Source organism: Neolamprologus brichardi, chromosome 23 (assembly GCF_056152115.1).
Source record: "Neolamprologus brichardi isolate AB-2024 chromosome 23, ASM5615211v1, whole genome shotgun sequence".
Taxonomy (NCBI): Eukaryota; Metazoa; Chordata; class Actinopteri; order Cichliformes; family Cichlidae; genus Neolamprologus; species Neolamprologus brichardi.
This window is the reverse complement of record NC_142125.1, coordinates 26,949,016-26,959,707: the sequence shown is the minus strand read 5'-3', so window position 1 is coordinate 26,959,707 and position 10,692 is coordinate 26,949,016.

Sequence of the window (10,692 nt, the reverse complement as noted above, 5' to 3'; positions counted from 1 at the left end):
TGAGTACGAATTTGTCTTTTCTTAAAAATGTAAATAATTTTCTAATATTTTCCTCTAATCTTTTTCTCAATCAGTGATCCAAACTCAAACCGCCTTTCTACACAGTTTAATCAGTTCTGATTGGATCTCATCTCTCCAGAACATTTTCATCTCATTTTTATTCGCTGACAAAAGTGCCAATACATTTAACCATCGTTTTTGTGCTAATAGGAGCCAAGCTAAGTTGAGCTAAACTAAGGCTGTGCAGACCTGCATCAGGCGCCCATGCAGCTCCTCTCCACAGCTTTTACATTAAAAAGTTGACAGTGTTTAGCTTTAGTCCAAATCCCACCAAACAGAGAGGGCATGGGGTGATCATGGACCTTCTGAACAGCTGTTTCAAATCTGAGAATTATTCTTTGAGCTTTTGTTTGTGTTACTATTTTAGTTCTTTAGTTCTTGTGTTGTCATGCAGGGGTTGCTTTTAAAGAAAACATTTTGGTTCCCCCCTCTGTCAGCTTTTTTGCGTCTCAGTCTCACAGCAATAATTTGTGCTCATTACAGCAATTTGCAAGTAGCCATGACTTCACTTACTGTTTACTACTAATTAATGTGGACAGAAAAATGAAGTCACAGCCATATTTATGAAAAAAAATGTGTATTTTTTGAAAATTTTGATAGATAAACTTAATCTTCATTTTTCACAATTCGTCTTGCGAAGCCAACTCAAAGCCCAAACAGCAGAAATCAGTTTTCCCAGCACACCAGAGAACAAGAAGCAGTCAGCTGCATGGAAATACTGACATCATACCTGTCTGCATGCAGAATTCCTGTTCATTAGCCTGCCACTTAGATCCCGAGGCCAAGTCGCTCCAGCAACATGAAAAGCTCAGACAACCCTGACGAAGTTTCTTATTACTTGCTGTTTTTCTGTTCCTCGGTCAACCTCCTTTCATCTTGGTTAGTCAGCTCCTAGTCATGTATAATACTAACAAGTGGAGCTGTGTTTTGTATCTGCTCCATTCTTCTTGTTTCTCTGAAAACTTGGGAAATAGGATTAATGCTCTCCAGTGGACATGACTTTCAAAACCCAAAGCATATCCGTGTCAAACAATTCCACTGTTTCCCTGAAAAGATGCTGAAGGAGCTATAAAAGTGGTTCCATATGATTGACTGAAATGTGATTTATCCAGTCACCATCAGTATAATTTACTGGCTGGCATATATTTTGCCTACCATTTGGCAAAAGCTTGATATATGATGTGCTCCAAAACTAACAAGACTGAAATGAAGTGTGTGTGTGTGTGTGTGTGTGGGGGGGGGGGGGGGGGGGGGGGGGAGGGGCGGGGTGTCAACCAGTCACAAGAATCAGCTTTTTTTTGGACTCCTTCTCTGTTGTGATCACTTGAGGGCAAGTTGAATGTAGTAACAACACTCCACAGAGTGGATTTTGTGGCCAAGTAATTGTAACTTGCCTTTTGAAAAGATGCCAGCTTGGTCTTTGTGGGTGAGACTGATGGGCACTGAAAAAATGCTAGGGGCTAAGCTGGTGAGACTGACAAAATAACGTGTACGGCATTCAGCAGTGTGATTATTGAAAAAAAGGAATTCGTGAGAAAACAGAAATTTGTGGTGTTTTTGTTTCATTATAATAATTTAAGAAAAGAAAGTTTTTGGGTTTTTTCTCCTCTTGTTAGAGATTTTACTTTTGCAAATAATGACAATGATATTTCTTGAGGGTATATGACATAACTCTGTACCACACATGACATGTCAAAAATAAAAGGGCTGATCAGGCATGATTGTCTGGTGCTATGCCTGAATATGACTGAACCACCAACACTTCCACCAGTGGCTCGGGGTCTGACCGATGTTCCAAATAAGCATAATATACTTACTGTTATCTTCACAATTTGTTAATACTTCCTCTTGTCGTTGCTTTTTTTTAGAGGTGTAGGAACCATCCTCAAGAGCTGGAAAATGAAGGAAATGTAGAAGAGATAAAAACTGCAGTTCCTCGAGTCGCCTTTGCTAGCCCTCCTACTTCTTATTAGATGCAAATTGTATAAATGTGAAAATTTTAATTGACTTCCTTCTTATCATATTTGCAATATTTTCAGAAAATTTGACCAACAATTTAACTTTGAGGTCAAGTTCAACAATATTTAAACTCGTCTGAGAAAATTCTTGAAAATCCTGTGTCACCTAATTGTCATGTTAACAGTGTTGGGTGTCCATTCTGCCCATGCGCCCGGCTGGTGTTATAAGAACTGAGGGTGTTTGTTTTTTTTATTACTCATCCATCTGGAGTTAGGGGAGTGGTGACGTTGACTGAAAAGTCCTTTAATTAGTGCCATCAGGTCTCATCCACTACTTGAGGTTATTAAACTTCAGTGCATGTGCATTTTTTTGTGGATCACTGACTAATATGCTGGCTTGCTGTGTGGTTACATACCATCCCAGAAGTCTGCCCTTCAGTTTGGGTGAGCAAAATTCTAGTAGTTTACTGATCTTTAAGTTTCTCTGTACTGCATTCTTACATTTTATGAAAGGAGCTTGCTAACCAGGCTTGCTAACACTGGGTGATATCTTAGCACCAAACTAAAACTAAACAGATAAGAGCAAAACCATTCTGGAAACTCAGTGAAACTAAAGTGAAGACAAAAATTAAAAATTAATTAGAATAAAAAGCACTTATAAATTACAAAACACTAACAACTGTAATAGAGACATACCAGCTGATCACACCTGATCAGACACACCTGATCCTCAGCTATTTCTGAATTTTCTGCTTTGATTTAAAAAAAAAAGATGCATTCTGCATTTCTACACGGTTTATAGTTTGCCTCTTGCCAATATACCCAGCCACAAACATTTTCACTGGGAGTGACAAGGATGGACAAGAGTTGAAATGAGTACATCAGAGGGACAGCTCAGGTTGAGCAGCTTGAAGACAAAGTAAGAGTGGTAAGTGCAGACGAGGGCTGGTGGAGAAGATATAGTGGATATGTTGGACAAAGGAAGTTGAAGATGGAGCTGCCAGGCATTAGGACTAGAGGAAGACCTCAGGGGAAGTTCATGGATTAAAACGAAGAAGGAAATGCAGAAGGTTGGTGTAACAGAAGAGGATACTAGAGATATGCTGAGATGGGTCCACTTTAGTGACCTTCAAAGGGATCAACTGAATGAAGAAGATAAAGAAAGTTATATTGTAGAAGACTGTAATACTCAACATACTGTTGAGCTGCCCTGACTCCCCAGTTGTGGTGACGCAACACTGGTTGCAATTTGAGCGCAAGAGTTGACAATACTATCCATCCTCCACAAAAGGAAGTCACGACTTGTCCTGTTTGCCACTCTTCAAAAGCAAAAATTATTCCTAACATTCATTTTTTGTTTGCCCTGTGTTTGCCAAAATGTCAAAGGCAGAAAAAAGGTCCTATGAGGCAGTCTCGGTTATATCTGAGAAACTCAAAAGAAGAAATATCTAGGTAGACGTATATACTGTACTACTAGCTCTGAGTATATAGCGGGTCAGCTTTCTGTACTTGTAGACTGCACTTTTAAAATTGGGGCTGATGAAAGATTTTAGTTATATGATCTCTTTACATGAAACAATGTAATCTAAGTGCCAGTTACAGCTGTGGGATAAGTAGGCTAAAGGTACTAACGTGATGAAGCGGAACTGTGTATACGTTCCCAGTGAAAAAATACATATGGTGTACATAGTATAGGTTATAGATCAGTCAACGCTGCCTGAAGTACGTCCTCACAGTGAAACAAGCAAACCCACTGATTCCTGCTGGAACCAGTTTCTTAATGTGGTGACGAGCTATTCGCTCTCTCATGACCACCTCTGAATTTTTCTGTCTGGCTGTTAATCCCGTCGTCTCAGAGCCTGCTTTGAGTTGGGCCTGGAACTCGAATGTTTTTCTCCATCTTTGGAGGACAGTTTGAGAGTTTGGCAATGAGGCTATGAGCAGAGCAAGGAAAGGAATCTACAAAAGCCTGGAGAAGACATTCTTGACTTTATCCCTTCATTAAAACTAAGAGATGGTGTGAAAGGCAGATCTGGTACAGATTTGTCAAGAAATCATTTAAATTTCCCACTTTGAGGAGTGTGTTTGCAGTTGAATTTAATAGCAAATATGTAAGTTGTTCAATTAACTGTCAAAGTAAAACTTAGTCATTAGACTTGACCTCAGAACAATGCAAGAAAAAAATTATTTTTCAGTTGAAAACTGAATTTGAAGTAAAGTTGTTTTTCTGAAGTAAAACAGTAAGAAAAAAGGAGCCCTCACAAATACCAGAACTACGTTTTCAAAAAAATGTAAATGGCTAAAGAAGTAAAATATTGTAATTAGCACTGTATGCTGCTCAAATCATTTACTGTAGCATGCCATGTGGCACGGCCTGTGAAAAAACAATAAAAAATACTGGTTGAGCCATTTTTTGGGTTGGAGAAGCATTCGAATAAAGTTAATTCATTTTGTCACAGCATGTTTTCTTTTAGTGAAGTCAGACCAATTACCCAGCAACCCAAAGCATGCCAGTTCCACGTGATAGCACAGGAAAAAGATCGTTAGCTGCTAACCGCCTTTACCAACTTTGCTGTGGTCATTAAGTCTGTATGGCGGGGAAAGAAACAAGAGGGATTGTATGGGGAGGATAAAAAAGCCTCCAGTTAGTGCTTTAAGCACCCTTTCTTGCGTTGTCTGTTAGTGTAGTGTTAATACATCAGCGTGTTGAATGTGAATGGACAACAGTGGGACCTGAAGCTGATGTGTAGATCTCTCCCTGTTTGAAGTGTGATGCAATCGTCTAGGTTCTCAGACCTATTCATTATTTTTTACCAGACTTAAGTTCAGGACACATTTATGTACTGGTGTGCTGTTAGACACTGATTGAGATGTAAAATGATTCCAGATGTGTTGTTATTATGCACTGGTGCACTCATTCTCCCGAGACCTACATAGGTACTGATTTCCTAGATATCCTTGAATGACAGTCGCACAAAGAATTGTTTTGCTTTCAATCAAGCCAGTATAAAACCATGAATAATTAGCCAGCTCTGTGGTGGTGACCTTAATACAACATGCTCTTCTGGCTGCATTCAGCCTTGTCCTTAAATGACCAAGTAAGCACAGCCTCCTAATTATCGTTTTTGCGAGTGAAGAAACCCACCATGTTGGTAAACTGGTTAGCCTCAGACTAGTGGTTTCCTGCTTTGGTGCATTGGTTTTGGTTAAAAGGACAATCAACTCGTCACCAAGCAGACAATAAAACAGCTGGGAGGAATTACTTTACTGGGGCATGAGGACAATCTGATAATCTAGCTCATCTAATCTATAGCCTAACTACTGCAGTTTAACATTCCTCAATAGAGTGAACTTTTTCCCAGCCTTTTGCTTTCTCTGTAGAGACCTAAACAACAAGGTGGACTGCAGTGCATTTATTAATACCAAAAGTATATTAGTATATAAAAATAGCCACCTATTTCAGGATCAGATGCTAAGGCTGGATGCTGCCATACCTTTGTAGTGCTTCTAACACATGAAGTAATAAATATATAATAATGATAATGATCTTTTGCCCTATAGTAATTCTAAATCGTATGGAAGGCGCTGTTGCAAAGACACAAGTGTTGCACCATAAAAAACAAACATTGCGATGTAGTGCTTGCAATATATGAATGGCACAATTAAGTGGCAAAACAAATCCTATTTTTCCATGCTTTTCCAGCTTTAATACTGGAATGTCCTCAACTTGGGAGTGCTGGTGGCTAGCCTGTGTTAGCCTAGGCTAGAGGTAGCCACTAATTGCTAATTGCTGTCTAATTCCTACTTCCTTTTAGTCATAAATCAAATCTGATCTAGTGTAGAATTTACCTTTCAGGTGGCGGGCTGGAGGCAGCAATGAAAAAAGATTAAAAGGTAACCAGTTTAAACATGTAGTTATTTTTCTATGAATTTACTAAGATCACACACACACACACACACACACACACACACACACACACACACACACACACACACACACACACACACACACACACACACAATAGATTTCATGATAAAAAGTTAATAAAAACCCAAGATTTTTAGACATACATACTGTAATACTGTTGCAGTGAATGATTTTTTACATGAAAATCTCTCCAGCCTCCACCTCATAAGTTATGAATGAGGGATTTGACCCTCCTGCTCAGTAAAAATTTTCAGCTAAAAATGTAAAGCTGAGATAACCCAGATGACATCATCATAGTTCATTTCTCAGACATGGAAAAAAAACCTCCTCCAGAGCCATTAAATGACTGTTTTCACAAGCTGAAAAAAATCTATCAATAGAACTACTGTGAACAGCTTTTCTGCTCAGGAGTATAATGTTACCTTTAACAGTATTGGAGTAATTACATTTATGAAAAATGGTGACTATAATCTATAACTGTTTACTTTTTCTGAATTTCTGCAGTCTGTTAGTCAACTCCTACATGAGGCCTGGCTGAGGTCTGAGGCCTGTATTGCACTTACAAACACCTGAAGATAACTGTGATTGGACTACATTTAAAATATCCAAAAACATGTCAGTATTAGCTTTGTGCATCATTAAGCTGTTCTAAAATAATTTCATTCATTTGTGCTAGTGTGTTTACTGCACATGATGATATTACAACAATGATGACTTAAATAGTCTATATATGTAATGGGTATATCTAATGTAATGAGTGCAAGGGCTCTTGGTGGCGCTGTCGCTTGGTGTTCGCTTGCTCTGCGGTAGAGTATCACTTTCTGTTCCTGCTCAAACACAGTGGTGTTTCTGAGTAGCTTATTTGCTTAGCAATTTAATTAACAACTTTTAAATACATTCTTTTTTCAGAGTATAATCTTCACGTGCTTCATCTGAAGCACACTTTCTGTGTACTCACTACCTAATTTATAGCCAAAGTATTCACTCACTGTCTCTGTACTGATTCGCTAGCTTAGCTTAGCTCGTAGCCGACTCGTTAGCACCATGGCTACTTCACCTGTCCCTCCTGCACGTTCTTGCTCATTGTGTCAGATGTTTAGTTACTCCTCGGCCTCCTTTAGCAGTAATGATATCTGTAACAAATGTAGCATATTTGCAGCTCTGGAGGCCAGAATTACTGAATTGGAGACTCGGCTTCGCACCCTTCATTCACCTGTAGCTAGCCAGGCCCCTGTAGCTGGTGCAGCCGAAGATAGCGTAGGCCCTGCTAGCTGTTCCCCGGCAGACCCCAAGCAGCTGGGGAAAGAGGGCGGCTGGGTGACGGTGAGGAGGAAGCATAGTCCTAAACAGAAGCCCCAGGTACACCACCAACCCGTTCATGTGTATAACCGTTTTTGTCCACACGGCGACACACCCGCCGGGGGTCAAACTCTGGTAATTGGTGATTCTGTTCTCAGACATGTGAAGCTAGAGACACCGGCCACCATAGTCAATTGTCTTCCAGGGGCCAGAGCAGGCGACATTGAAGGAAATTTAAAGCTGCTGGCTAAGGGTAAACGTAAATTCAGTAAAATCATAATTCACGTCGGCAGTAATGACACCCAGTTACGCCAATCGGAGGTCACTAAAATCAATATTGAATCGGTGTGTAACTTTGCCAAAACAATGTCGGACTCTGTAGTTTTCTCTGGTCCCCTCCCCAATCAGACCAGGAGTGACATGTTTAGCCGCATGTTCTCCTTAAATTGCTGGCTGTCTGAGTGGTGTCCCAGAAACAATGTGGGCTTCATAGATAATTGGCAAACCTTCTGGAGGAAACCTGGTCTTGTTAGGAGAGATGGCATCCATCCCACTTTGGATGGAGCAGCTCTCATTTCTAGAAATATGGACAAATTTATTAAACCCCTCAAAATATGACTATCCAGAGTTGGGACCAGGAAGCAGAGTTGCAGTCTTACACGCCTCTCTGCAGCTTCCCTCCTCCTGCTACCCCCCCAAAAACCCATCTCCATAGAGACTGTGTCAGCTTCCAAAAAGACAAAAAACAAACTGAAAACCAGCAACAAACAACTTAAACATAAACAATTACAAAGAAAGAACAATACAGTATCCACATCTGAACCAAAGAGTAAAACAGTGAAATATGGATTATTAAATATTAGGTCTCTCTCCTCCAAGTCTCTGTTAGTACATGACTTAATAATTGATCAACAAGTTGATTTACTCTGCCTTACAGAAACCTGGTTGCAGCAGGATGATTATGTTAGTTTAAATGAATCAACACCCCCGAGTCATTCTAACTACCAGAAATCTCGAAGCACAGGCCGAGGGGGAGGTGTGGCAGCAATTTTTCACACCAGTCTATTAATTAATGAAAGACCAAGACAGACTTTTAATTCATTTGAAAGCCTGATGCTTAACATTGTCCACCCCAGCTGTGAAACCAGTCTTACTTGTTATCATCTATCGTCCACCTGGGCCTTACACAGAGTTTCTGTCTGATTTCTCAGACTTTATATCTAATTTAGTTCTGAGCTCAGATAAAATAATTATTGTGGGTGATTTTAACATCCATGTAGATGCTAAAAATGACAGCCTCAACATGGCATTTAATCTGTTATTAGACTCGATTGGTTTCTCTCAAAATGTAAAAGAACCCACCCACCACTTTAATCACACTCTAGATCTTGTTTTAACATATGGCATAGAAACTGAACATTTAACAGTGTTTCCTGAAAACCCTCTCCTGTCTGATCATTTCCTGATAACATTTACATTTACAATAATTGATTACACAGCAGTGGAGAGTAGACTTTATCAAAGTAGATGTCTTTCTGAAAGCGCTGTAACTAAGTTTAAGAATATAATCCACCCACTGTTATCATCGTCAATGCCCTGTACCAACACAGAGCAGAGCAGCTATTTGAACGCTACCCCAACAGAGGTCGATTATCTTGTTAATAATTTCACCTCCTCACTACGTACGACTCTGGATACTGTAGCTCCAGTGAAAACTAAGGTCTCTAATCAGAAGTACCTGACCCCGTGGTATAATTCTCAAACACGTACCCTAAAGCAGTTGACTCGTAATCTGGAGAGGAAATGGCGTGTCACAAATTTAGAGGATCATCATTTAGCCTGGAGAAATAGTTTGTTGCTTTATAAGAAAGCCCTCCGCAAAGCCAGAACATCTTACTATTCGTCACTGATTGAAGAAAATAAGAACAACCCCAGGTTTCTCTTCAGCACTGTAGCCAGGCTGACAAAAAGTCAGAGCTCTATCGAGCCAACCATCCCTTTAACGTTAACTAGTAATGACTTCATGAACTTCTTCACAAATAAAATTTTTATCATTAGAGAAAAAATTACCAATAATCATCCCACAGATGTAATATTATCTACAGCTACTCTTAGTACCATTGATGTTAAGTTAGACTCTTTTTCTCCAATTGATCTTTCTGAGTTAACTTCAATAATTACTTCCTCCAAACCATCAACGTGTCTTTTAGACCCCATTCCTACAAAACTGCTCAAAGAAGTCCTGCCATTAATTAATTCTTCGATCTTAAATATGATCAACTTATCTCTAATAATCGGCTATGTACCACAGGCCTTCAAGCTGGCTGTAGCTAAACCTTTACTCAAAAAGCCATCTCTAGACCCAGCAGTCTTAGCTAATTATAGGCCAATCTCCAACCTTCCTTTCATATCAAAAATCCTTGAAAGAGTAGTTGTCAAACAGCTAACAGATCATCTGCAGAGGAATGGTTTATTTGAAGAGTTTCATTCAGGTTTCAGAGCTTATCACAGCACAGAAACAGCTTTAGTGAAGGTTACAAATGATCTTCTTATGGCCTCTGACAGTGGACTCATCTCTGTGCTTGTCCTTCTTGACCTTAGTGCAGCATTCGATACTGTTGACCATAATATCCTATTAGAGCGATTAGAACATGCTGTAGGTATTACAGGTACTGCACTGCAGTGGTTTGTATCACATCTATCTAATAGACTCCAATTTGTGCATGTAAATGGAGAGTCCTCTTCACACACTGAGGTTAATTATGGAGTTCCACAGAGTTCAGTGCTAGGACCAATTCTGTTTACATTATACATGCTTCCCTTAGGCAGCATCATTAGAAGACATAGCATACATTTTCACTGCTATGCAGATGAGACCCAGCTCTATCTGTCCATGAAGCCAAATAACACACACCAATTAGTTAAACTGCAGGAATGTCTTAAAGACATAAAGACCTGGATGGCTGCTAACTTTCTGCTTCTTAATTCAGATAAAACTGAGGTTATTGTACTCGGCGCTGAAAAGCTTAGAAATATGGTATCTAACCAGATTCTTACTCTGGATGGCATTATCTTGGCCTCCAGTAACACCGTGAGGAACCTTGGAGTCATTTTTGACCAGGATATGTCCTTCAACGCACATATTAAACAAATATGTAAGACTGCGTTCTTCCATTTGCGCAACATCTCTAAAATTAGAAATATCCTGTCTCAGAGTGATGCTGAAAAACTAGTTCATGCATTTATTACTTCCAGGCTGGACTACTGCAATTCATTATTATCAGGATGTCCAAAAAACTCACTGAAAAGCCTTCAGCTAATCCAAAATGCTGCAGCAAGAGTACTGACAGGGACTAGAAAGAGAGAGCATATTTCTCCTGTTTTGGCTTCCCTTCATTGGCGTCCTGTTAAATCCAGAATTGAATTCAAAATCCTGCTCCTCACATA